This window comes from Panthera pardus, unplaced genomic scaffold, assembly GCF_024362965.1.
Source record: "Panthera pardus isolate Hobbes unplaced genomic scaffold, ASM2436296v1 HiC_scaffold_7, whole genome shotgun sequence".
NCBI lineage: Eukaryota > Metazoa > Chordata > Mammalia > Carnivora > Felidae > Panthera > Panthera pardus.
This window is the reverse complement of record NW_026527002.1, coordinates 9483984-9510812: the sequence shown is the minus strand read 5'-3', so window position 1 is coordinate 9510812 and position 26829 is coordinate 9483984. Positions and strand designations below refer to the sequence as shown.

At 40.2% G+C, this 26829-nt stretch overlaps 1 long non-coding RNA gene across 1 annotated transcript; it reads right to left on the bottom strand.

Annotated features, from left to right (window-relative positions):
- Positions 1-1930: 1930 nt before the first annotated feature.
- LOC128775310 (uncharacterized) lies at positions 1931-26495 on the bottom strand. Its single transcript, XR_008419943.1, has 3 exons — positions 26403-26495; positions 3648-3892; positions 1931-1997 (listed from the first exon to the last, which is right to left on the bottom strand). It is a non-coding gene; the product is annotated as an uncharacterized LOC128775310 (long non-coding RNA).
- Between the last annotated feature and the right edge of the window lie 334 nt (positions 26496-26829).

Here is a 26829-nt window from a genome sequence, read left to right as displayed (position 1 = left end):
CCCCCTCACTTCCTGCCAACCAAAAGATAAAACAAGTCTGCCCCATTCAGAGAACAGAAAATGGCCTCCCTCTTCATTCTCCTCACTTTTACCAACAGCTGCTCTTCACGTTGGGAGGTTGCCACTTCCTGAAAAGAAAGAAGGAAATTGAGTATGGGACCAGCAGAGCACACGGAGCCCAGGCACAGGGTCCAGATGTGGCGTCTAGTTAACAGTATACATGTAGGGCCTTGGGTTTGTGAATGTCATCAGAGAAACGGTCACCGGGCAAAGGAAACACCTGCCGTATTCCAAGCGAGCTTCGTGAAATGAAGACCTGTTAGGCTTTGATAAAGGCAACGAAGGCAATGATAGAAAGTGATATGATAACTTGCCACGAGGTAGGAGGCTAGTGCTGTATGAGATGGGGTGCTCAAGGGAGCCACTCCAAAAAAGATGATCTTTGAGCTGACATCTGAATGACACAGTGGAGCCAGCCAAGTGGGCAGAACATTCCCGTCAAGGAAAAGACTAGCTCAAAGGCCACGATACAAGAATTGACCCAGTGTATTTGAAGAATGGAAAGCAAGTTAACGTGGATTTATTACTGTTATTATTTTTAAAGTCTGCTAATTGTGCCTAATGTTTTAAGCTTCTGTCATTTTTGCTCCCTTTTTAAATTCTAATTTGCTATCAAATATACTTTTTCTCCAAGCTCTATGTTGTTCGTAAATTTAATAAACTAGTATGCTAGGATTTGTTGAAGTTATCGGTAATGCTTTGAATAGGACCGCATTGAGAGAAACCCAAAGACAGGGTCATTCAAGATTCTACTTCAGGGTAACATTCTTTAATTAACGGTTTTGGAGAGGGACTCACAAATTTACATAACTATATAATTCTTTAAGTTACCATTTTTAACAATTGTAATGAAATTAACTGCCACTTATAAGCACCTAGCATTTGAGGGCTTAGAATTGGATTTTACACGATTCTGTAAACAACCTTCAAAATAGTGTGCCTTAGAGTTAACTGGAACCAAGAGAGGTTGGATTAATTAATTGCCTGAAGACCACAGCTAGGAAATAGAACTCTTAGTACTGAGACATATATGTAAGTTCCACTGAATGCACTGGAATTTCCCATGGTTTGATGAAAAAAGTCGCTTCTTCCCTAGGGGTTGATGTTCCCTGAGATTTGGTTTCGGCCTTTGTCGTACTCTGCTGCTTCTTCAACTAGACCCTCTATCATCAGGTTGCTCTTTACCTAGAATGCACCTTCCTCTTTTCTAATCGATTAGTTATCTATACATTTTTCTTTCTTTTTTTATTTTTAAAGTTTGTTTATTTTGAGACAGGGAGAAAGGGATGAAGCACCTGCAAGTGGGGGTTGGAGGGGTGCAGAGAAAGAGAGAGAGAGAGTCCCAAGCAGGCTCCACACTGTCAGTGCAGAGCCCGATGTGGGGCTCAACCCCACAAACTGTGAGATCATGACCTAAGCCTAAATCAAAAGTGAGATGCTCAATTGACTGAGCCACCCAGACACCCCTCTACCTATTTTTCTAAGACTCTGCTGGTATTATCTCATCCTTGAAACTTCTCTTTGGCTCCCACTCCAATACCCTCACCCCCTGCCACTCCCCTAGGTTAGCTTGAGAAAAACGGAAAACTCTTTCTTTTCTTATAAGCTTTACTGAGGTATAATGGATACCACTTCTCTTAAGCTCATTCAGGTAGAAAATGTGTCCTCCCTATTTCCAGTCCCTTCCCCTTTTTTCCCATGGTCAACACTGCAATCATAGAGACTTCTATGAATACTATAAATCTAATGACATCAGCCTTTTCCCATAAGCTTAAATCTCTTCAACGACTCCCTACTGTCCTCAGCATAAAGTCCAAACTGCCCAGCCTGGCATGCTATTGATGTTGTATAAAGGGATTCATGAGTGAATGGTTTATGAACTGGTAAATAGTTATACCTCCTTGGTCTTCTGGCATCTTTTCCATTTTCCTCAATTCCTAAAAAAAAAAAAAAAAAAAAAAAAATAGACAGTCGAAGTTCGAAAATAGAATTCTCTTAGTCTTTTAAGCAATTTGGATGTGGAGATATGAACCTGGGCCAGGACTAGAGTGACTGAGACAAGTGAGGTGCTTGGCACACACAATTTAAAGAGGCTTTCACAATCAGGGTAGTGCAAATGCTAGCCATCAGGGGATGGGGAAAGTGGGTAGATCTGACGGAATGGGTGAAGAATGTGAATCTATTTGCGTTCCACGTGAATGCTTACTAAAGAGTGATGTCAGCCGAGGAGAATTTTAATGATCAGGTAGATGAGATGACCTCTTCTGTCGAGACCAGTCAGCTTTAATCCTGGCTATTCCCTGGCCTTTTGAGGACCTTGGAGAGGTAGGAAAACTTCCTCCAGGATGCAGTATGTACTTCAAATCAATAGTGTCCCCCAAACTCGGGATGCAGGCATCCAGGAATGTGGGATTGGAAATGCCTTACTCTGACTCCTGGTGATCTACAAGAAAAAGTTGTGCTTCCTCTGTCTTCATCTTTAGACTCTGTCTGTCTGGAAATCTTATTCCAAAAGGATCAGTCTTCCACGAGTGAGAACAATAATTCCACTCAACTGAAAATTAAGACTGTCGCCTGGCCACTTTGAGATGCTTCACCCAGTGAACCACCAGGCGAAGAAAGTCCTTACCATATTGGCTGGGATGATTGATCACGATCATTAAGGAACAATTGGGTAACTACCCCACAGTGGGGGTAGGCAACAGTATGCCTGGAATGTAGGAGATCCCTTGGGGGCATTTCTTAGTACTTTCAAGTCCTGAGATTAAAGTCATTGGAAACTACAAAAACCCAATTCAGGAAGAATTGCTAATAACTCGAGCATTCAGGAATGAAGGTTTGAGTCACTCAAGAGTGCCCAACCATTACCAACTGTTGCACTTTCTGAAGGCAAAGGGAATTTTGAATGGGTGGCAGAATAATTTAGTTATAATTACCAGCCATTATCATGTGAACATTTAGAGAACTAAGTACTGTAATAGTTGAGTATTTTCTTATCTTGATATGAAGGCTTATATTAACCAACATTTTTGTTTTCTGCGACTTTTCCAGTCTCCTTGTTAACATGAGATATATTAATAGTCGTTTATATTTTACCTCAGTATTTAAATTACAAAATGTCAAATGAGGAGAGTAAATCATCTGGAAGAAGATGATTTAACCGGAGACACCAACACATCTTTGCATCCATTTGGGGGGAAAGTCTTACACTGTATTTACTCTTTGCCTCATGTTTAGTGGCAATGTGATTTTACTATTATTTCCATTTGGACGTTAAGCGTGGTTTGAAGAGATAGGTATGGGTGGCAAGTTGATAAGGAGATAATTGGTGTGGTTTTGTAATGTGTCACACTCATCTGGGATGAAGTGTTCCCTGGAGTTCCCTTTCCTGAATATTTCTGGTGCAGGTGAACCGCCGTCGTATTTTCGTGCAAGATTTGGAATGCAGAAGTGAAGAAGCAGCCTTTTTGTGTATTTGCTTCAGAGGTCGAAGCAACTGCTTCTGCAGCTCACTCGTGTTGGTGTTCACCTGCTGGCTCACCTCCTTGGTGTGGGGCAACACCTGGGCCTGTATGTCCTCCACTTACCCTTAAATCCTCCTTCAGCTTTTCTATTGCTGAGACACGTGTGCTCATCTCCATGGTTTAGGGTGTCGGCTTCTCTTGTAGGACATGCGATTTGTCACGGTGGAGGTGAGAACGGATAAAGGTCCAGGGTGTGCTCTTGGATTCCAGGCAACTCATACACATAAGTTTCGGCTTATAGTTATGGGTTTCAGTTTGTCTTTGCTGTTCCTCACTTTACATCTATCTTCCATTCAGAATTATCTGCTCTGTTCCAGCATTAAACACAAAGACGGCAGGCTTAGAGAGTCCCATGATTGCACTAGATCAAGTTCCTGTTAAAAATGCATATATATGTAAAACTCGGACTGATACAGATACATAGGAATAAATAACAAAAGAAGTTTAAGACCTCCACACTGTAAGCTACAAAACATTGCATAGACGAATTAAAAATGACCTAAATAAATAGAGTGACATATAGACAATGTTCATGGATTAGAAGACTCAATATTGTGAAAATGCAAGTTTCCCCAAAGTGATCTATCAATCTGATACAGTCCTAATCCATATTCCAGTTGACTTTTTTTCATGAATTTTAAAAACTAATTTAAAAATATGTATTAAAATGCAATAGACCTGTGATAGACGAAACAATTTTAAAGAGGTAATTAATCTCTCACAAGTAGGGCTTACTCAGACGTGAGGGCCATCTGGCTGCAACATTTATCACTCCATTGATCTCCAGGGTTGATCTGGCTGATCTGGCTGGCTAGGCAGGGGTCCCTTTCCTCCCTCACCATTCCATGTGTATTCCTTCCAAAGATGCACTCTAGGTGGGAGAGGATGACCTTCCCCCATAGAGAAAGACCGTTCATTCTTTGGTCAAGGGTATACAAGAAGCTGCTCTCCCCTAGTAGAACCTCCAAAATAATCTCACAAGTAAGGCTCACCCTATTTGATTTTACAGAATTGAAACATTTGTATTAGTGAAAAGGTGAACATACAGATCAGTGGAACAGAATAAATAGTGTGTCTGGAATGTAGGAGGTATGCTGGGGTACTTATTACTTTCATGTGCTGTGAATAAATCCACACATATAAATGTAGATTTTAGGCAAAGCTTCCAAGAAAATTAAATGTAGAAAAGGTAAGACTTGTAAACAAATAGTGGTGAGCTAACTGTGGACTTGTATGGAAAAAAAAAAAATCCTCAACTCCTCACATCATAAACAAAAATTAACTCAAGATAGATTTTAGAGTTAAATACAAATTTTAAAACTCTGAGATCCACAGAAGAAAACATAGGTTAAAAAAAAATCTTTGAGATTTTAGAACAGGCAAAAATGTGTTAGATCACCAAAAACATGAAAAACAAAAGAAAGAATTGATAAATTGGACTATAGCAAAATAAAAACTTTGTTCTTTGAAAGACATCATTAAAAAAACGAAAAGGCAAATTTGGGGTGTTTTTCGACACAAACGACCAGTTCTCTGATTTTCCAGACACCCAATCGGGTGTTCAACAATTCAGTTCAGTTCTGACACTAACCACTCAGAGTTAGCACAGACCCCACAACTTAAAGTCTTACAGGACTGTCCCTTATGTCGGATGCCAGCTGCATTTCTGAGACCTCCCATACTTCTGGCCCCCTGGCTATAAGTTGAGAGGTCCCATGACTCCTTCCTAGGGTTTGATAATTTTCTAGAATGGCTCATAGAACCAGAAAGACACTTTACTTATGTTTACTAGTTTATTATGGAAGATACAAATGGATAGCCAGATAAAAACATATATAAAGTAAGGTCTGGAAGGATCCAAAGTGCAGAAGCTTCTGACCTCGTGAAATTGGGGCAGGCCACCCTCCAAGTGCATGGATATAATCACCAGTTGGGAAGTTTCCCAAATGTCCTTGTTCAGGAATTTTTAGAGAGCTCAATCTCCAGGTGACCCTTCCCTCAGATAGGTGGGTGGGGCTTACAATTCCAATCATCTAATCACTTAGTCTTTCTTGTGATCAATTCCATTCTGAGGCTTTTAGTGGCCCTAACCTAAGTCCCTTCATTAGCATATATTCAAAAGTGGCTGAGGGAGGCTTCTTATGAATAACAAAAGATAGTTCTGAATAAGTCACAGGATGAAAAGTACGTACCTCATAGGGAATATAGTTGATAGTATTATAATAGCACATGATGACAGACAGTAGCTACAGTTGTGGTAACATAATGTATACAGTTGTTGAATCACTGTGTTGTACACCTGAAACTAATACAATATTGTGTGTGGACTATACTTAAAAACAGAAAAAGACATTTCTATCATTCAGGAAATTCCAAAGGTGCTCTGTGCTGGAAATTGCATATAAACACCAAGGACTTATTTTTTTGCATTAGATCTCAGCTATTCACAGACTGGGAGAAAACGTTTACAACATGTGCGTTAGGCAAAGAACTTATAACAAGGACATATAAAGATCTCTAGCAACGAATGACAACTCAATTTAAAAAGATTTGAGGGACGCCTGGGTGGCTTGGTCGGTTGGGCGGCCGACTTCAGCTCAGGTCATGATCTCGCGGTCCGTGAGTTCGAGCCCTGCGTCGGGCTCTGGGCTGACGGCTCAGAGCCTGGAGCCTGTTTTGGATTCTGTGTCTCCCTCTCCCTCTGCCCCAACCCTGTTCATGCTCTATCTCTCTCTGTCTCAAAGATAAATAAACGTTAAAAAAAATAAAAAAATAAATAAATAAAATAAAAAGATTTGAATGTACAGTCCACAAATGGACAACGTATATGTCAAAAGATCCTCACCATCATTGATCATGAGGTAAATGCAGAAAAACATGGCATACCACCATACACTCAGCAGAATGGCTAAAAGTTAAAAGACTGATCATACCAAGTGTTGGTGAGGATGTGGAGGAACTGGAACTCGCATATACTGCTGAGGGGAAAGTAAAATGGTACAAATACATTGGATAAATTTTGCAAGTTTCTTAAAGAGTTAAAGATATACCAACCATATGACCTAGTCATTCAACTTTTAGTAATTAACAAGGAAAGCAAAGCTTTCCAAAAAATATATTATATTCATAATGGCTTCATTTGTAATAGTCTTAACTGAAAACAGCCCAAAGATTCCTCAACTGTGGAATGGATAAACAAATTATAATACATCCGTACTCAAGTCAGTCATGAGAAGAAGCAAACTATTTGTGTACACAAAACACTGATGATTCTCAAACACATTATCTTGAGTGAGAGAAATCAGGGCGAAAAAAAAAAAAAGATCCTTTACTGCATGATTCATTTTAGGCAAAGTTCTAGAACATGCTAACTCATCTGCAGTAATGGCAGGCAGGTCTGTGGCGGCTTCAGTAAGGGGAATAGAGAAGGATAAATTGCGAAGAAACATGAGGCCATGTGGTGGTGATGGAAATGTCCGTTACCTTGATTGCGGTGATGATTTCAAGGGTGTATACGTGTCAAAACTGATCAACTTGTACATTTTAATACATGACGTTTAATGTGCTTTAATGATACCAAAATAAATTTGTAAAAAAACAAAACAAAACAAAACAAAACAAAACAAAACAAATCCATACCTGGAGAGAAAGCTAATACTGACCTAACAAATGTTCCGATGGTTTGCAAGCATGTGCAGTAAGCACAGGTGTTATTTTTTCACCTTTTCTTCGAAAACATTTCTCCCTTCCTTTGACCTCCTCCTGTGCTCTCACCCCCAACCTTGGTAACAGGGACATCTGACTCAGGCCATGTTGCTCACGTTACTCTCTCTCCCGTCACGGAGATGGGCATGTAGCCCAAGCCATGCCTCTCAGTGTCCCTCAAGATTAAAATGGAGCTGGCGGGGAAGACTCCTTTTCCTTCTGCTGTTAGAGCCATCAGGTAGGAGTACAGGGCTGCTGGTAGCCTGTCCCCTTCCTACGTGGAGGGTGCAGCACTTCGAAAGAAAAAAGGAACGATGGAGAAAGAGACAGAGAGAGGGTCTGGAGCCAAGGAGACAGGAAGGGGGGAAGGAAGGTGAGTTAAAGAGGAAAAGGAGAGAAGGAGGGTGGGCGGGTGGGGGGTGGGGGAGGAGAGATACTCGGATGTAGTATTTGGCTTTCTCCAAGACCAGCTTCACCTCTGCCCTTTCCACAGAGTAGATATCTGAGCCAATAAACTTCCCTCTTTGGCAGAAGGTGAGTTAGGCTTCTGTCATTTCTCTCTTCTCTTGTCTGTAATGTCTTTTTTTCTTTAGTTTTTTGTTTGTTTGTTTTGTTTTGTTTTGTTTTTGGCCTTAAAGATGCAAGCTGTGTTTTTTTTCTCTGGAAGTTTCAGTCTCTGGTGGGTGGTGGGGATGGAAGTTGAAATGAACGATGTAGCAGAAATCAGAATGTTTTCCTAATTCCTTCATCGCAGTCGCATTGTATCGGTATCAGTGTGGGGTGACCCATGATTCTTTTTCTCAGTGGAGTGCTCTTAACGCAGTAGTTAGCAAGAATTTGCCCTAGACTCTTGGCATATCATTTTCTGTAATTTTTAGTCTACAATGCAGATGTAAACTTTTATATGTTTTTTTAAAATATTTAAAAAAAATAACTCAGGGGCGCCTGGGTGGCTCAGTCGGTTAAACGTCCGACTTCAACTCAGGTCACGATCTCGCAGTCCGTGAGTTCGAGCCCCGCATCGGGCTCTGGGTTGACGGCTCAGAGCCTGGAGCCTGCTTCGGATTCTGTGTCTCCCTCTCTCTCTGCCCCTCCCCCGTTCATGCTCTGTCTCTCTCTGTCTCAAAAATAAATAAATGTTAAAAAAAAAAAAATAACTCAGTATGTTAATGGAAATTTGGGAAAAAGTTAACCAAGTGACACTTGGACCCTTCCTTGTTAAATGGGAAGGCTGGCAACTTGGTCTTTAAACATACGAGTTATTCCTTGCTTCCATCAGACTTCTAAGAATGGAAACATTTAGCCTTCCATTGGTGTTTCTCTGGTTTGGAAACCCAAAGGTGTGAAGTTTTCTTTTATGGTGAAATGTCAGTTGTCTTAAGTGGATAAAGAGAAGCATTTCTGGAGAGGGAGCCAGCCCAACATCCTCCAAGGGGCGGGATATACTCCGTCTACTAACTCTGTAAAGTTGGCCCTGTTTCCAAAAGGCCAGAAAGCGTAGTATAGGGCAGGAATAATATTGGAGGAGGATCTGGAAGTAAGAACTCACATCTGGGCCACAGAGAGTCAATGGAAACATCCCCAAACGAGCCTCAGAGGGTTGTCTCCATATTTGCTTCTCAGATGCTTCTTCCTGGTTAACAAACCATGATGGCTGTCAGTTGGAGACAAGCTATAGTCCGACAGGGGCTGAGAAGTTGGGAGAAAAGTTGTGGAAGAGGTGATTTATTGCTGGGGTATTTATATTTGGGGGCTTAGCATGTTTTTTTTCCCAGAAGTTCTAGGCTTTCTAATTTGAATGTCGCTGTAAGATAATATACTTATCTAAATGTAGAATTGTTGGAAGAGCATTGCCTATGATTTATACCCCATTTCTGTGAATGTCTTACATTATATACCTCCCCGAAAGAAGCAAATGGACTTATTTAAAGACAGAGGAACCTACAGATGGTGTTTACAGAGCTCACCTGGGTAGAAGGCACAGTAGGACCTGCCTCTGAAAAACTCGCTTGTTGGCCCCACGCTAACCCCAGGGCTCTGAGAATCCCCTAGAATTCCATCCAGGTTCTTCAAACTCATGAAGAGGGAAATAATATTATGAAATTGGATGTCCAAACGGTTGCTATAAATCCTGAGATATTTCTTCCATTACACTCTCTTCGAAAAGTCTGTTTTCCATGATGGACAGTTAGCTAATCACCCTGATATTGGCTGCTTAACTTCGTCTTTATAACATTACGAATCTCTTGTATTTAGGCTCAGAGAAAGGATCCTCGAAGAACGACTTTCTAAATGAGTGATATTTACACTCTATTAGATTCAGGACGTGAAAGAATGCACAGCAGACTTCTACTCTTTGTTAGTTCCTCTTACTTTCGATATGCCTTTCAAGTGGACTGCAGAATACGTCACATGGGTTAATAATCTGTATAAAATTTTAAGGGGCGCCTGGGTGGCTCAGTCGGTGGAGCGTCCGATTTCGGCTCAGGTCATGATCTCACAGGTCGTGAGTTGGAGCCCCGCATCGAGCTCTGTGCTGACAGCTCAGAGCCTGGAGCCTGCTTCGGATTCTGTGTCTCCCTCTCTCTCTGCCCCTAACCCACTCGCATTCTGTCTCTGTCTCTCTCAAAAATAAATAAACATTAAAAAAGAAAACATTTAAAAAATTTGAACATGTGTCTCTAAAACACATTAAACGGTAATTAATTTCAGGTCAGCAAGATGGAAACCCTCACAGACCCCTAAAAATCATTATAGATAAATTTAGTGGGGAATTTTAAATATAAATTTTAATTGGTTTAGTAATGTTTCTAGTCACTATTTATTATGTAACTTAAAAATTATAGTGTACCTTGCTGATGTTTTTTAAAGCTGTTATTAACATAATTTATTTATTAAAGAGAATGGGAAAACTGTACTGCTAATCCTCCTGACTCAGTCATAAATCTTTACTGTTCTGCAATAAAACACATTTCCAATAACGCTGAATACACTTTCCCCTGAACTTCATTCTCTTCGGCTTTAGCCACTTCATGTTCTTAACATCATGATATATGTCCCCCAATGAACCAGATGTTCTTTGGGCTGGGAAATGGAGGCTCTTATTAAAATGTGCATGTGGGGGTTTTCTGATATCTCATGAGCGTTATTTTCTCAGACGGCATAAATGCCAAAGATTTCCAATTAATTTTTATTTATTTAATCAGAGCGAAGCTCTATGAAGAGTTAGCCCTGGACAGAACAAGTGTGAGAAAATCAAACGGATAGTCTGGGGACTATGCCAACAGTGTTCGTATTATATGGTGCTTCCTTAGCCTCGTCTTTATGTGCTTTCAAACATTCAGCACCACACAGCATGGGCTGTCTAATCTATTTGGTAAAACTTGTGAAAACAACACCAAGAAAAAAAGATAAATATTCTCTGCACCCAGAGTTAACAATCAAGCAATACGGAAAGCATAACACATGGGTAAATTCCTAGCAGTGCTATTGCTGGGTCATAGGGTAGATCTATTTTTAATTTGTTGAGGAACCTCCACACTGTTACAGGAGTGCTGATGCGTAGGGGTACTTGTACCCCAATGTTTATAGCAGCACTCTCAACAATAGCCAAATTATGGAAAGAGCCTAAATGTCCATCAACTGGTGAATGGATAAAGAAGTTGTGGTTTATATACACAATGAAATACTACATGACAATGAAAAAGAATGAAATATGGCCTTTTGTAGCAACGTGGATGGAACTGGAGAGTGTTATGCTAAGTGAAATAAGTCATAACAGAGAAAGACAGATACCATATGGTTTCACTCTTATGTGGATCCTGAGAAACTTAACAGAAGACCATGGGGGGAGGGGAAGAAAAAAAAGAGGTTAGAGAGGGAGGGAGGCAAACCATAAGAGACTCTTAAAAACTGAGACTAAACTGAGGGTTGATGGGGGGTGGGAGGGTGGGGAGGGTGGGTGATGGGTACTGAGGAGGGCACCTGTTGAGATGAGCACTGGGTGCTGTATAGAAACCAATTTGAGAATAAATTTCATATTTAAAAAATAAATAAATAAACAAAAAAACAAAAAGTATAACACATAGGAATAAACATAAAAATATATTTACAGAAAGCATATATACACATGCAAAAGAATTCAGGAGACTTCACTAAGATTGTTTTCCTAAAAAATTATTTTGATATAGAAGTTTACATAGCATTTCAGCCTTACTGGATGAGTTAGCTTCTTATAGATACCTGATACATAAGCAGATGTTAACAGCAGTGAACCCATAAGCTGGGCTAAAAACATGCTTGCATATACTTGTTTCCTTTAGAGGATGCATATCATTTTCAGTACTTAAGATTCATACTGGTTTGGGGGCACCTGGGTGGCTCAGCCGGTTGAGCGTCCAACTTCGGCTCAGGTCATGATCTCACAGTATGTGAGTTCGAGCCCCGCGTCGGGCTCTGTGCTGACAGCTCGGAGCCTGGAGCCTGCTTCGGATTCTGTGTCTCCCTCTCTCTCTGCCCCTTCCCTACTTGTGTTCTCTCAGTCTCTCTCTCTCAAAAATAAATAAACATTAAAAAAAATTTTTTTTTAAAAAGGGCCAGGACTATATGGCAGGAGAGGTATGTTCTTCAAGACCCATGGAGAGCCAGAGACCCAGGAGCATGTCACATGGGGACAGAGAACTGGAGCCCAGGACAGGAAGGTAAGGGGTGAGGAAAGTCCAGGGAGACTGGGGCCTTACAGGCCACAGGAGGGCCCCCTTTATTCTGGATGAGATGGGAAGGTTTGGGAGGGTTTTGAGCAGAAGAGACAACATAATCATGACCTGACCTACATTTTAACAAGATCACTGAATTGGCTTCTTGTCGTGCCCCTCCCTGCCCCATTTTAAATTATAGTTCTATTTTGGTGTTAATCTCATTCTTTTTTTAATAGAAAATTCATGGCCGTCACCCTGTAGCATGTATAAATATATCACATGATTTTGAAATCACACATGGGTCCCTCACCTGTCAGTAAGCATACCAAATACTTTATTACTGGTATAAAAACATTCAGAATTATGCATTTATTGGACATAAAAAAGTTCTTCTCAACAGGCATTTTGGTATTTATGTATGGTTACGGTTTACCCAAATAAAAGCTTCATTCTTAAGGTCCTCCGAATGTGGTTTTTAAAAATCATTTACAAAAATCCAGTAAATAAAACACTTCACTTTATGATAGTGCATTAAATTCTTGTGACATTCTGCACATGCTCCATCGAATAAAAATTACAATTTCTCTCTAGTCACAAGTTCCCTTTATGAGAAATGCGAATCTGTGAATTTACTGCTAGCATATGTGAATTTACTACTGACTCGGCATCATCAGAATTTGGAACATTTGAAAGAAATTGCAGGCCCTCTTTGGTGGGGATTGCAAAACAGGCAACTTGAGATTGGAAGTAGAACAAGGAATGATAAAACAAGAATAAAAAATAAGAGAATAAGAAAAGTAAACAAAAATCTGAAGGATATTTACCTTCTATTCCCTGAACTTGTTACCTTTGTTCTGCCATTTTGGAAATTCTTTCTCCCAGGCCTGACCTTTTTTTTGTAACAGATTTTTTTTTTTTAATGTTTATTTATTTTTGAGGGAGAGAGAGTCAGAGTGTGAGTGGAGGGGTGGGGCAGAGACAGAAGGAGACGCAGAATCCGAAGCAGGCAGGCTCCAGGCTCGGAGCTGTCCGCCCAGAGCCCGATGTGGGGCTCGAACCCACAAGCCACGAGACCATGACCCGAGCCGAAGTCGGACGCTCAACCGACTGAGCCACCAGGCGCCCCTTTTTTGTAACAGCTTTATGGGGATACCAGTACCATACAACTCACCCATTTAAAGTATACAAGTCAGTGTTTCTTAGTATACTCACTGAGTTGTTTTGCCTGATTTAAATGCTACCCAATCCTTGAAGTTCACCATTGGTACTTTCCTGTACCCCCACCCACCCCATCCGGCCCCTTTCTCAACGCAAATTTTCTATACCTCTTTTCAACTCCGTTCTTTCTTCCATGAGCAGTTCCGTTAATAGCATTATCCGTGGAGGGGCTGGGTGGCTCAGTCAGGTAAGTGACTCTCTATTTCCGCTCAGGTCATGATTTCACACGTCTTGAGACGGAGCCCCACGTCAAGTTCTGTGCTGACAGCATGGAGCCTGCTTGGGATTTTCTCTCTCCCTCTCTCTCTGCCTTTCCCCTGCTCATATGCTCTCTCTCTCTCTCTCTCTCTGAATATAACTAACTAACTAACTAACTAAATAAATAAATAAATTTAAAAAACAGCCTTGTCTACACTTTTGAATCAAGCCAGCAAGCCAGGGTCAAAGCCTTGTCGAAGATGGCTGATTCTTTTCCTTTCCCTACTCAGTGTGAACACTCCAGCTGACTCCACCTTTGACATGTCCCCCCACCCCCTTCCCAATGCCAATCATTTCTGAGCCTTGTTTCAGGCCTCCCTACGTCTTCACTTGGATTGTTGTGAAGGTGTCCCAAATGAGTTCCCACCAGAAGACCGTTCCCCATTTTAATCTACTCTTGCACTTGCCTTGCCAAACCCAAATTGTATCATCGTTTCCTTCTGTCTCAAACCTTTCCAGGTCTTCCAGTGACTTAGAGGTAAATCTAGATTCTTTGGCCGACCATCCACGTCCTGCACCCTGTGGCTTCAGGTTATGCTTCTTGTCTTCCTCCCTACCCTTCCTTCTCTTGTCATGCATCCAGAAAATTCCAGCCGCTGTGTTCTGAACCAGTAGGCTTCGGTATATTTATACAAATTGATACTTCTGTGCATATTTAGGTACCGCAATTGCCCCCTTCTCCTTTGTCTGTCTGGGGAATTCTTCCACATCCTTCATATACTAAACGTGATACCAGCTCGGGGAAACCTTTCCCGAATACCCAGGACGATGTTTCCAGATCCTTCTAGCTGTTATTGCATTAGGTTCAAACCTCTTTTTCTGCCTGAAATTTAGATTGTGGTCACTTGGTCCAGGTCTCTTTTAATTGCTAAGTTCAAGGGCTGTCCGGCCCTCACGCGGTGCCTTGCGCCGTTCTCAGTCCATAGTGGGACTCAACGTGCAAAGCTGGATGTCACTAAGTATATCTTCACTACAATTGACGTCACGGTTTTCAGGAACTAGATGGCAACTTCTTTGGTGCTGGTCTGGTTTGGGATTTTTAACTCTCTACTGGTTTCTGGTTTTTTTCTCACTTCTTCAGTCTTCAGAATAGTCTTCCCACAAAGCAGAAAGTGAGGCATCTTAGAAATGGCTAGGTAAGGGACAAGGAGTGGCCCTTTTTTGGTGGCGAAGCCCCACAAGGCTCAGCTACCCTTTTAATCCAGGAGGTCGGTGAGACTAGAGGAGGGGATATAAAGAGAAGTTGGAAGGTAAGGTTACGGTAAGAGAAATTTTAGTAAATCTGTTGAAGGTTTGGAAACGAAGAGATGGAGAGAGAGAATAGTGATATACTGTGAGTGTGACATTAGATTTTGAGCATATTTATATTTAAAAAATCCATTCCCCAGTAAATGCCTATAATATAACAACCAGATGGTATATTTTGCTTTTTAAGATTTCTAACCTTTACAATATGCTGGCTTTATAAGGAGCCATTTGAATTTTAATGATCCAGATTTCCAAAAGGAGACGGTAGTTGATATAGTTTTAGGGTATCTGAAGTTTAGGATGGGAAGACGTACCCTCATATAGCCCCTGCTACCCCAGGTGGTATGTTTTTTCGCACATGGCCCTGCCTTAATCCTTTCCCCACTCTGCCCTTGTATGGGAATTGACGAGGACTTCAAGGTCAGCCAATCCATAATCTCTGATTGTAGCTCTAGTTCAAAAAAAGCTAGAGAAATCAGACATTTTGTCCTTTGAAGTAGAATCACTCAGAAAGAGATCACCAAAAGCTATTGAGAGACAAACTGACTGGGGTAGCCGTCATGGGTCCCACTCAAACCGAAGTCACGAAGAAGTCATGAAGAAAAGCACACTGAGCAGGGGCACCTGGGTGGCTCAGTTGGTTCAGCGACCGACTTCAGCTCAGGTCATGATCTCACGGTTCGTGAGTTCCAGCCCCGTGTGGGGCTCTGTGCTGATAATTCCGAGCCGTGTGTCGCCCTCTCTCTCTGCCCCTCCCCCATTTGCATTCTCTCTCTCTTTCTCTCTCTCTTTCTCCCTCAAAAATAAATAAATGATAAAAAATTTTTAAAAAAAGCCGGAGGAAAATGCTCAAGGTCTGAGAAAGGGATAAAGAGGAACTGCTTTGGGTCTAATTATGTACTCCATGTATATTCTCAGAATAACCCCACCCCTCAGGTAGTAGATCTCTACCCCTTGCACCCAAAAAACCCTTGCTCAAGTACGAAGATTCTGGTCTGTTTTCTGGTGTTTTTACTATAATAAAGTAAACGAGGACCATTTTCTCCTTATCTAACCTCCCTTGACAAATATCTTTATGGTTTGGGGCTCAACTAAACACCTACTTAGTAACCTTTTGTTATGTTTCAAGTTCTGTGCTAGTCAGAAGGCAAGTGTCTCTTAATTTTGAGTTTACTGATGTGCTGTTAAATTAAAATAAGTATCTTATGTATATATATATATATATACATAAGATACTTATAAAATAAGTATCTTATATATATATATGTATATATGTATATGTATATATATGCATATATGTGTGTGTATATATATATATATATATATATATATATATATTCCGGCAACAATTGCAAGGTTGTGGTTACACATTCCTATGATGGCAGCCACAGGCATTATCACTCCTTGGCCTGCAAAGACAGAACCTAATATTGTCACCTGTTTGAGAGTAGCCATCGTAGGTAAAGCCCAGTGGAGCCCTGCCAGAGTCGGCTTCTAGTCAGGACCTCCAGTTCCTCTTCATGATGTTGGGCTAAATAATGGCCACCCAAAGATATCCTGTCCTAATCCCTGGAATGTGTAAATATTACCTTATATGAGAAAGGGAATCTTGGTAGATAGGATTAAGGATCTTGACATGAGGAGATAGTCCTAGACTACCCAGGTGGGCCCTAAATTCAATCTCAAGGGTCTTTCTAAGAGACAGGCAGAGGCAAATGACATACCCAGAAGATGGGAAGCCATGTGACCACAGAGGCAAAAATGGAAGCGATACAGCACAAGCAGGGAATGACGGCAGCCACCAGAGGCTGGAGGCTAAGGAAAAATATTCCCCTCGGGCCTCTGAGGGGAGCAAGTCCCTGCCGACGTCTTGATTTTGGCCCAGGGAAACTGATCTTGGACTTCTGGATCTAAGTTTCTTTTGTTTTAATCAACCATATTTGTGGTAATTTGTTAGAGGACGACAGGATTGCTTTTCTTCAGAAATCAGAAAGGGAGAAATGAGAGAGGCTGCTGAGGAGTTTCTTAGATAAGCACAATGAATAAAGAATGTCCTCGGCTGGAATCATTTCGACCTCACAGATTTTATACTTGTGGGGATTTTATGAGCCTCTACCTCGATCAGTGACCACAGATAGCCTCCTGGCTTGTGTTGAAGAATCATGATAGGCCTCAGGTCTCCTCGATTCTAGAAGGACTTGGTTCAGCTCAGATTATACAGAGATCTTTTTGAACTGATGTTTGCCATTCAATGCTTGTAAACCTGAGTTACTATCTGGGAGGCTGTGGTATGAAAAACAGCTCCAACGGAAGACAGGTGTGTGTGAATTGTCAGTTCTGCCCTAGGGGACACTTGGTATCTGGAGCTATGGCTGTGGTGACATTTGGAAGTCTCTTGTACAATGTATGCAGACCTGAATTCAAGGGTCTCCAAGAACAACGTTCATTGGAAATGATGGTATGAGACATCACTGTCTTGTTCCCGATTGCTATCGTTTGATCATTAAGTATGTTTGCTGTAAACTGTTAGTGAATTATTGTCTTCTATTTCTAATTTGCCAAGAGTTTAAATGTTTATCATAAATAGGTTTTGAGTTTTAGTAAATAATTTTTTTCCCGAATCTATTGAGAATATCATCTGTTTTTGCTCTTAATCTATTAATGTGCTGAATTATTTGAGTAAATTTTCTTTTTTTTAATATGAAATTTATTGTCAAATCGGTTTCCAGACAACACCCAGTGCTCATCCCAACAGGTGCCCTCCTCGATGCCCATCACCCACTCTCCCCTCCCCCCCCACCTCCCATCAACCCTCAGTTTATTCTCAGTTTTTAAGACTCTCTTATGGTTTGCCTCCCTCCCTCTCTCTCTTTTTCCCCCTTCCCCTCCCCCATGGTCTTCTGGTAAGTTTCTCAGGCTCCACATAAGAGCGAAAACATATGGTATCTGTCTTTCTCTGTATGACTTACTTCACTTAGCATAACACTCTCCAGTTCCATCCACGTTGCTACAAATGGCCATATTTCATTCTTTCTCATTGCCACGTAGTATTCCATTGTGTATATAAACCACAATTTCTTTATCCATTTGTCAGTTGATGGACATTTAAGCTCTTTCCATAATTTGGCTATTGTTGAAAGTGCTGCTATAAACATTGGGGTACAAGTGCCCCTATGCATCAGCACTCCTGGATCCCTTGGGTAAATTCCTAGCAGTGCTATTTCTGGGTCATAGGGTAGTTCCATTCTTAATTTTTTGAGGAACCTCCATAATGGTTTCCAGAGTGGCTGCACCAGTTTGTCTTCCCACCAAGAGTGCAAGAGGGTTCCCGTGTCTCCACATCCTTGCCAGCATCTATAGTCTCCTGATTTGTTCATTTCAGCCATTGAGTAAATTTTCTAATGTTAAACTAACCTTGGATTCCTGAAATAGAGCACTTTGATATGATCAATTACACTTTGACATATATGGCTTGGATTCACTTGGCTAAAAGATATTTCTGAGAAGGCGCCTGGGTGGCTTAGTTGGTTAAGCTTCTGACTCTTGATTTCAGCTCAGGTCACGATCTCATGGTTCCCGAGTTCAAGCCCCACATCGGGCTCCATGCTGACAGTGAGGAGCCCATGTAGGATTCTTTCTCTCCCTGTTTCCCTACTCCATCTCTGTCTCTCTCTCTCAAAAATAAATAAGTAAACTTAAAAAAAAGATATTTCTGAGTCTATATACATGAGTGAATTAGCTTATTTTTAATAAAAATAATTTTTATTTGCTTTTCTTATAGAATTTTAGCATGCAGGTAATTTTAGTCTTATGAAATGAACTTTAGAGTACTCCCCTTTTTCCTCTTATTTGGATGATTTAAAAAAAATGACATAGTTCACAAAACAACCGAATTCTAGGTTTTCTTTGCACGAAGATTATTAGCTGCTGATTCAATTTCTTTAAATATTATAGAGGTGTTCAGGTTGTGTGTTTCTCCTTTAGCCAGTTTTGTTTAATAGTCTTTTCCACAATGCATTTTAGCCAAGCTTTAAAATTTCATAGGTATAAAGCCATCCATGTTATTCTCTCAATACCATTTTAATCTATGATTTATATGTGCTATGCTTCTATTTTCACTGTTAACATATTTGTCTGTGCGCGTATCGTCTCTTTTTGTCGTGACCAGTTTCAGCAGACATTTTTGTCTATTTTAGTGTATTCTTTTCAAAAAACCAATTTTTGGCTGTCTTGATCTTCATTATGATGTGGTTGCTATGTTCTTTAATTATTGCTCCTATGTTTATCATCTGATTACTGTCATTTTCTTTGGACCAGTAATTTATGTTTCTCTTTGTCTTAGTTTTGACAATTAGCTCATTAAATTTCAACGTTCTCTTTTTCCAAGGTAAGAATTTATGGCTATAAATTTCTCTGTAAGTACAGCTTGAGCTATATCCTGCAAATTTCGGTAGGTAATATTTTCCTTCAGTTCTGGGTACTTTCTAATTTCCCTTAAAATATAGCCTTTAATAAATTAATTATTTAAAAGTATAATTTAGGGGTGGCTGGGTGGCTCAGTCGGTTAAGTGTCCACTAGTGATTCAGGTTATGCCCTCGCAGTTTGTGGGTTCAAGCCCCGTGTTGGGATCTGTGCTGCCAGCTCAGAGCCTGGAGTCTGCTTGGGATTCTGTGTGTGTCTCTCTCTCTGCCCGCCCTCCGCTCATACTCTCTCTCTCTCGAAAATAAATAACCAATAAAAAATTAAAACAATTAAAAGTATAATTTAAATTTTCCAAACATGCTTTAAGTTGTTTTAAGTTTTCTTTTCATTTTGTTATAGACCCATATGGTTGCCCATATGATACTGAATGTGGTGAAATCTACAAGTGTGACGTTCGTGTTTAAGAACCAAGCAATAGCACTACTAGGAATTTATCCAAAGCATACAGGAGTGCTGATTTACAGGGGCACTTGTACCCCAACGTTTATAGCAGCGCTTTCAAGAATAGCCAAATTATGGAAAGAGCCCAAATGTCCATCACCTGATGAATGGATAAAGAAGGTGTAGTTTACATATACAATGGAATACTACTTGGCAATGAGAAAGAATGCAATCCTGCCATTTGCAGCACCATGGATGGAACTGGAGGGTATTGTGCTAAGTGAAATAAGTCAGTCAGAGAAGGACAGATATCATATGTTTTCACTCATCTGTGGAATTTGAGAAATGTAACAGAAGACCATGGGGGAAGGGAAGGGGAAAAATAGTTTCAAACAGAGAGGGAGGCAAACCATAAGAGACTCTTAAATACAGAGAACAAACTGAGGGTTGATGGGGGGTGGGCACAGGGAGAGGGGAAAACGGGCGATGGGCACTGAGGAGGGCTCTTGTTGGGATGAGCACTGGATGTTGTACGTAAGTGATGAATCACGGGAATCTACCCCCCAAGCCAAGAGCACACTGTATACATTGTATATTAGCCAACTTGACAATAAATTATATTAAAAAAAGAGAGATATGTGTATATTGTCTAAAAGCTGGGTAAGCTTTCTGATTATATCCACTAAATAAAACACTTTTTCTAACTCGTAAATTAAGAATGTTTTAAGTGATAAGAGGCCATGTTCTCTATAAATTCTTTCTCCTCTTAGAGTGTGTTTCTCTTAAGTCTTCCCTAGATTAACTGCGTCAGAATCTCTGAGGTGCTTGCTAAATATTCAGATAGATGGGAACCACTCCCCTACCCACCAGCGATTCTGATCGAACGGTTCTAGGTTCTATGACCAGAAATTTGCATTTAACATGGTTTAAGAAACAGGAAATAGTGGGCACCGGTGTGGTTCAATCGGTTGAGCGTCCGACTTCAGCTCAGATCATGATCTCACAGCTCATGAGTTCGAGCCCTGCGTCGGACTCTGTGCTGACAGCTAGAGCCTGGAGCCTGCTTTGGATTCTGTGTCTTCCTCTCTCTCTGCCCCTCCCCCACTCATGTTCTGTCTCTCTCTCTCAAAAATAAATAAACATTAAAAAAATTACAAAAAAAAAGAAACAAGAAACAAGACTATGGTAATACACTGGAAGGTGATTATGTAATACTGTTATCCTCAATATTTTTTTCTCATTTAATCAGCCTCTTTTGTTCAAGAAATCAATTTTTTTTCCCTCAAAGAGTACTTTATGAACTATTTTAAAGATCTTTTAAGAGACAAACATAGTTATAACACAAACTGTGAGAGTCTAATTTCCTATGGTATGTAACTGATAATATTTTCAGGCTCATAATACCTTCAGGCTGATTCATGACGTATTTCTTTTAGTATGATGGATTTCTTTCATTCTTACTGAGGTTCTCCTGTTTCATTTCATTTCATTTCATTTCATTTCATTTCATTTCATTTCATTTTTTAAAGTTTATCTATTTATTTTGAAAGAGAGAGACAGAGAGTGGAAGGGGCAGAGAGAGAGGGAGAGAGAGAATCCCAAGCAGGCTCCACACTGCCAGTGCAGAGCCCGATGCGGGGCTTGAATTCACAAACTGTGAGGTCACAACCTGCGCTGAAACCAAGGGTCAGATGCTTAGCCCGCTGAGCCACCCAGGCGCCCGGAGATTCTCCTGTTTTAAAATAGTGCCAAAGAATGCTAATTACTTTACTAATAATAGTTTATTAAAACTCACATTGCATTTTAGCTTGAATCATGGCATTTAGTATTACATTATTCTCTGTTTTGTGTGCACTGGTTTTATCTGCTTAAGTCAATTGTATATTATTTGAGATTAGGAGCTGTCCTACATGCATTTTTATATATTGACCCCAATATCTAGTATTACGTGGACTGGTAATATAGATAGTGAAAAATACGATATTTTAAATTGATAGTTTTCAAAGGTTATGTTTTTTTTGTTTGCTTGTTTTTGTTTTGGCACATCCTTTTTTCAAGTTAATGAATTTCAGGGTCTTAAAAAACAGCATCGACTTCAAAAGTGATAAGTAAGACTTTTAAATTTATCATTATTTTCACCAAGTCTTTTACTGCAATGTTAATTTTTCTTTGTCTTTATAACAGGATCTAAGGAAAAATATAAGAAATGCATCTACCTACTATTATCATCATAGCATTCGTAAATACGTTTTAATTTACAAAGTGTTTCTGCACTGCTTTTTATCCATTTAGTCATAACAACAATCATGTGAATATTAACCTTATAAATAAATACAAAAATTTATTTCTACTTGAGCAATGGTTCAGACAGGTTTCAGAGACTGGCTTAAGAGCAAACCAGAATCAAGATGTCTTTCTCTTTGTCTGCGTGGCAAATACAAGCACATCATAGTCTGACCAGACAAATACAGTTCACAGAACAAGTGTTAATAAGGATGTGAAAGCAACTGTAAGACAAAACTGAATTTATTACACCTGCTCGGCAAGAAAGACCTGCATTTGGAAAAATTCTCACCAGTATATATCAGTTGATCTTACATATATCATGTTGGGTGAATGAATAGGGTTTCCACTAGTTGTAATAGGAGCAGAAAAGTTACGACTGGCTCTAGGAGAGAAGAAAAAGAATTTCATTGCTCCCAGATTTAAGTGGGGGCTCAGCATTCCAATCTATCTCAGTGTACAGTTTGTTTATCTAGTCCATATGCTACCCTTGAAGCTTATCAGCCAGGGAAACTTCTACAGATTTCCATAGCATACATATGTGCCTACACAATCTTGCCATTAACTGTAACAACTTTATCAAAGTGTGAAGGAACCACTGAGAAAGAATAGACATCAGACAATAAAGACCTACAAAACCAAGTTACTTTTTGTTTCAGTTTGTAAATGAAAAGAATATATATATATATATGTGTATATATATATATATATATATGTATATATATATGCAAAAATGCATGCTTTTACCTATTGTTATTCTTTGATTTAACCTAGCATATTGGATCTTCAGGGAGGTGGATCTATAATAATCTACTTGGAAAACTCTCTACAACTGTGTCTGAGTTCTGAGTATAGTGGAGACCATATTGGTGGTCAAAATTGCATCATCTTTAAATGCCTCAAGTTCAAAATTAGTGCAAAGTGAGTCTGGAAGAGGGATTTAAAACTGGCACGTCACCACAACATGCATAGTTTGTAATAGGAAGTCTCATGACTAAGGGACTTTGTCATTATCTATGCTAAGCAGGTTTGGAAATGGCATCTGGATAAGAAAATAGAGACTAAGTCCTAAGAACGTATTATGACTCAGGGTAACTTCTTTCCTGTCTGGGTAGAAATATTGATTTGAAGATCAGTTCAGTGACAACCATATAAATGAAGCCAGGCATTGCAATCTGATACTTTGATTTCACCCAAGAGTATTCTTTTGAGTTTAACGATGTTCCATAGACCATTGAAAATATTTTCGTAAGTGGATTCTTCTTAACGGAGAACCAGTACGTCAACATTTTCTACTAAGAATTCCCTTGAAAACAGTTTTTTTTTTCTGTTGTTTGAGTGTAATTCAAGATCTCGCCACTGGTTTTTCTTTTCCTACCAAACCATTAAAATGAAAACAGAAGAGAAGCGTTTCTTTACCCTACTGATATTTCTAGTGAATAGCATCTTTTAGCATGGTTAAGCAAACTGATATAACGTTTGTAAACAAGCAAATTAATTTATGACATACTCTACCTAATTAAGAAATCCAAATTTTTTTTTTTAAATGGCATGATTTGAGACCAGAGAATCTGTCACGTCTGTGGGTAAAACTTCATGTTGATTTGAAAACTTTCCAAGTTCAACTGTGCCTGACTTGCTTCCTTGGGGGCAGGGAAGTTATTACTAGATGCATTCCTGAGGATGTAGGGTTGACAATACTCCCTCAGAACCTTCCAAGTCCTAAATCATGAGTCCGAGTGGGGCTGAGGTTTGGGCCAGGGATGTGTGTGTGTGTGTGTGTGTGTGTGTGTGTATAGAGGGAGCGTGGTTCTGAGTGCAGAGAAACCTCCACAGAAACTACCAGTTCTTCTTGGTGACAAGACTGAGTTTGTCTCTCCCACCTTTAACTAGAGTAAGTTCCTTGCACCTTTCTCAGAATGAGCATGAGCATAGAGGTAGCCTCGCTCTTCCGGAGACTGGATGGGAACAATGCTTTCCCTGTCCATGAGGTGGAAGAGAGAAAAATCCACTGTCCTTCTCTCCTGGCTGAGGCTGGAGGAAGCTTGGTGAGCACCTGTAGAGTACTTGTAAGACTCCTAGGCACTGAGGGAAAATGATAATGACTAAATAATTTAGGAACTATATAATTTAGACTTGGATGGAGCTGGTCAGAGGGGAACCAAAGGGCAAAAAGGAGGAAAAGATAGAAGAGAGAAATGGAGGAAACAACCATGAATGAGCATTTCAGTACACGCCTCTTATAAACTAAGATTCGGCTTTCAATGAAAAGAAATAAAGCTCTCACTTCAAGTAAGAAAGTAAGAGGAAGGAGATGGAGAGCCTGGGTGGCTCAGTTGGTTGAGCTTCCGACTTCCGCTCGGGTCATGATCTCACGGTTCCTGAGTTCCAGCCCCGCGTGGGGCTCTGTGCTGACAGCTCGGAGCCTGGAACCTGATTCGGATTCTGTGTCTCCCTCTCTCTCTGCCCCTTCCCTGCTCATGCTCTGTCTCTCTATCTCTGTCTCTCAAAGATAAATTAACATTAAAAAAAAAAGGTAAGAGGAAGGAGAGAATCTGGGAGAACAATTTGAATCAACTTTCAAATTTATGTACCCTTCTCACTTTTTACCAACATTTCTCTTAAATTCAAATGGAATGAAACATTTTTTCTTTATGACTTTTTCCAGAATTAAGTACTTTTTAAAATGGTAGATCAAAGAAAGTTGCCAAGGTCTAGTCTTCACCAGCTGGAGAGCTAAGAAAGTGGGTTTTTGTTTTGTCTTCCTTTGTTTGTGACTTTCCACAAACAACACTCTTCCATTTTCAAGTTAAGATTGTATACAAAGTGGAAAACATCATAGTAAGAGTTCTTCCAGAAATCCTTCTATCTTGGAAGAAAATAGGAAATCTTAAGAAACTTTGGAGAAGAAAAGGACAGATTTAAGCTTCCTCCTGTAACTTAGTTACTGCTTTTACAGACCAAGCTTTGAGATGTTTGGAAAAAGGAGCCCAGTGAATGGCCACTCTGGGAATTTTTGTTCCAAAGTAGGTAGAGAACCTGAATCAACAGTGGTTTACTTTCCCCTTTTTGTTAAAAATGGCATCCATGGGGGCACCTGGGTGGCTCATTCGGTTAAGTGTCTGACTTCAGCTCAGGTCATGATCTCACTGTCCCAACCCTTGACACAGAACAAACCTGGCCATAGTCTTACTAGAGACAGTATCAGAAGATGATTCCATCCAGATGTGCCCTTCCAGATAGAAAAACATCAGTGTACCTCTATGGGTCTTAATCATTCCATTCCTAGAGAGATGGAGTGACCCATGTGATGATCTTGGAAGGAGAATCTGAGCACGTTAGCTAGCCACTTTCATTTGGAATTTGTTGTCTATAAAGAATAAGCGTTCTCTTTGACTACCCCCCCCCAGGGGAAAGCTCTGTGGGGGAGAGAAATATAGGGGAGAGGTGAGGGGCGGGACTGTCCTGGTCCCACATTATTCTTTGTCCCAAGCTGCCCCGGATGAGATTTTAGGTTCACTATGAAGGAATACATTTGTCTGAGCCACATTCGTGGCTTAGTCTTCACCTGCCTTATTCCATTATTTTATTTCTCAAATGTTTAGAACTTGGTAGAGGTCACAGTGATGCTGACTATTGTACCATCTTTAAAATCCCAATAGGCAAAAGAGTATGAACTGTAGAGAGTAACACAGAACATTCGGAGTAACTGTGCTGTTCCCCCAATGAATATAGTTTAATCGGTTTATAAAATTACAGAATCGTGGAGTTGGATGGATCCCTCCAGAAAAAAAATCTGTGCAGAGTGCTATTACTTAAGGCTTAGACCAATGATGACAGCTTTTTTTTTCCTGAGCATACATAACAGATTGTCATAGTCCCAAGACTCCTTAACTCTACCTTACCTTCCCCTTCCTAATAATAAGTGCCAATCAATCCCAGAATAGCTCCTTATTACACTCAGAATGAAGACATAAATTTGATGAAAATGAAAATTGCACGTTTAAGTTGTCAACATATCAAACCTATTTATCTCATTATTTTAATGAACAAATTCGAATATTCTTCAGTATTTTCAGAAACACATGAATAATAATGTTTCAAAAGCCCAATTTGTTTTTGTTTCTTAGAAAGACTGCCAAAGAACACCTCCCTGTATTTTACACTCCCTCCCAAGGAAATAGCTTGAGACCAAAATAAGAAAGTTGGTAAGTTATACATATAGTTCGATTCTGATTTCACTTTCGTGTAGCAACGTTCCTATCATCCTGAGACCCAACTTCCATTGTGCGTCGGCTTTGCCGAAATGCTAAGCAAACTTTCTGTCAGCAAAAAATGCATTTGAGGATCTCTTTTGAATTTTAAAATGGACGATTCTACCTTGCTGTCCTATTTAGAGTAAATGAGTTTCCTGTTCTCGGGTGACTGAAGATCATGACTCAAACACATTTTGTTCAATGACTAAAGCCATATATGGCAGACAAAATGGCAGCTTTCATTATGGATTAACATATTCTTCCATCTTCTACCTCGTTAAGAACTTACACGGGGTAAGCTCATTGATCACACTTAATTAAGGTGCCTGTGCCTTTCTTTCCTGCAGACGAAAGAGCATTGAGCTGAAAGGGCGAGAGCTCCGCATAGGTTCTCAGAGTTCAAGTTAAACTGTTAAAGGGGAATGCTCCCTGTCTTGCGTGAGCTACTGATCACAGACAGGGCATGTTGTGAAGCTCCCCCTTTAAATGTAACAGGGAAAGGCAAAGGGAAAGAGGAGAAGCTTGCATTTCCCAATCCCTTGGATGTGAATTTGGCATAATATTTGCATTGCGCTGTGTCTCTCTGCCATTAAACCCCCTGTTCAGCAAGGAGCCCTCGCTCGTGGAAAATACCTAGTGCGGGACCAGAGGGTGTATTTCCCCACCATTCAAAGGCCTGTGCCATCATTTACAGACCCTCTTCTCAAATACTGAAT